Source organism: Carlito syrichta, unplaced genomic scaffold (genome assembly GCF_000164805.1).
Source record: "Carlito syrichta isolate Samal-C Ts95f unplaced genomic scaffold, Tarsius_syrichta-2.0.1 Scaffold304638, whole genome shotgun sequence".
NCBI classification, from domain to species: Eukaryota; Metazoa; Chordata; class Mammalia; order Primates; family Tarsiidae; genus Carlito; species Carlito syrichta.
The window spans coordinates 420,996-423,001 of NW_007248734.1; positions in this window are offsets into that span (position 1 = coordinate 420,996).

Genomic DNA, 2,006 nt, shown 5'->3' on the forward strand with positions numbered 1-2,006 from the left:
ACCAGTATCCCAGGTTTTCTTTGACATAGCTGGTTTAAATTACGTGTTTTACCTCTTTATATATACTTACTGTTAGGCAATATTTCTATAGTTTTGATTCAGAAAATATTGGCACTGTATTGATTTACATAAATCAAAGCTATGAATATCAAGTAACGTTTTGTTGAGAACGGAAGGAATCAGGCTTGAATGTCTGATTCACCTTAGACACTGGGTAGGATTTGGATGAGAGCAATGTGTGTGTTTGGTGGGGAAGTGTTCAATATTTGGGGGACAAAATTTCTGTAGAATACAGTAATAAGCATAAAAATTAGAGAGGCATAAGGCAATTTAGGGAAACACTGAGTTTACAAATTTACTGTAAAATAAAATAAAAAAAAATTTTGAGCCCTGTGTAGTAGAAAACTTTAAATAATAGGCTGAAGAAATGTGTAGTCACTTTTTATTTTGTAGTCAGTAGTAAATAATTGGAGACAGATAAGCAAGGTAGTAAAATGGAAATGCAATGAATATGGAGGAAAAGGGAGCTTGAAGATTATTTTCTCTAAATTCCTTATTTTATTGATGAGGATACTGAGGCCTATAGAAGTAAAGCAACTAGTCCAAAGCCCCATTAAACTGCCTATGTATCATATTAGTTGTATTATGTATTTCTAGGCTTTAGATGTCTTAGTTGGTATTCTTTTTAAATATTTTTAAGTAACTCAACTATAAATGTAGAGGGGAGGGAAACTTACATTTTGAATGGTTTTCAAATAGAAACATAAATTTTAACTTTCCATCTCACTGTGAGGCTTTTTGCCAAACTGAAAGACTGATTCACTGCCATTCCCCTAAATTTGCTTCATCCATTTGGAGCACATTATAATAGAAAGAAGCTGCTACCAGACTTCTGGTGCCAAAACATTTCAGGAAAAAAAAAAAAAAAAAACAAAGATGAGCTTCTACCTCCTTACAAAATTGCATCACTGCTGCTTTTTCTTTCATCTTTATTGCAAATATTTAAACAAAAAACAAATGTGATCAGCAAAGATTGTGAGAAATTTATTGTGAAGACAAATAAAGCTCTAGATATGTCAAAGTTGGTTAGCTGACTCACCTTTATTAAGTGTGAATAGAAGCCTAATCTTTACAGTGATTACCATACACCCAATTAAATGAGATACCTTTTCTTGTAAAATCATACTTTTTTGGTACCTATTTTCTTTACTGTCTTTTTCTAAATGCCAGTATGCTAGAAATTGCCCTTTACGTGTGTCTCTTAAAAAAAAAAAAATGAATGAGTACATTGAGGAAAAATATTAAAATAAAGGAAGACATAACAGACGTCAAGCATAGAAAGTTATTGTTTGAACCGTTTTTACGAAGTATTTGCAAATCTCTCTATGAGATAGAACACATTCAATTAACATAATTAATTCTTTAAAAACCCTGAATTTATTTGACCCATACTAATTTCACTGGGCTTGATTACATGGACCTGCATATCACATAATTTCTCAAACACTAAAACATCCTATCAGTGAAATACATGAATTAAATCGTCACCCCTTAAAGTACAAGACACACTACAAATCTCCAAGGCGGATTCTCTGAGTCCCTGAAATCGCAAGCAGGGACACTGCCTCTGTATTTAGATACCCTACCCTTTACTTCTGAAGAAAAGATTGAGTAATTTTCTCACACCAGCCGCCTAAGTATGGGCGGAACAGAAAGGGTCCGCCGCAGTGAGGGATAGGGGTGTTGAAGAAACTAGCCCTGGACCCGCAGAGCCTGCGAATGAATGCGCGGCCGCGTGACGACGAGGTCGTGGACGCCCCAGCCTGCGAGAGGGCAGCAGGCAACATGCCCCACAGAGGGACCCGCTCCTCTAGGGGCCGCCGGCTGAGCGAGGGCTGGTTCTCCTTCGGCCTCCCGGGAACCCCGATCCTCTCCAGCCAGCGGCGTCGGGAGGATGCTTCGCCCTAAGTATCCGGGGAGGGAGCCGCGCCTTTCCCGGCGACCGC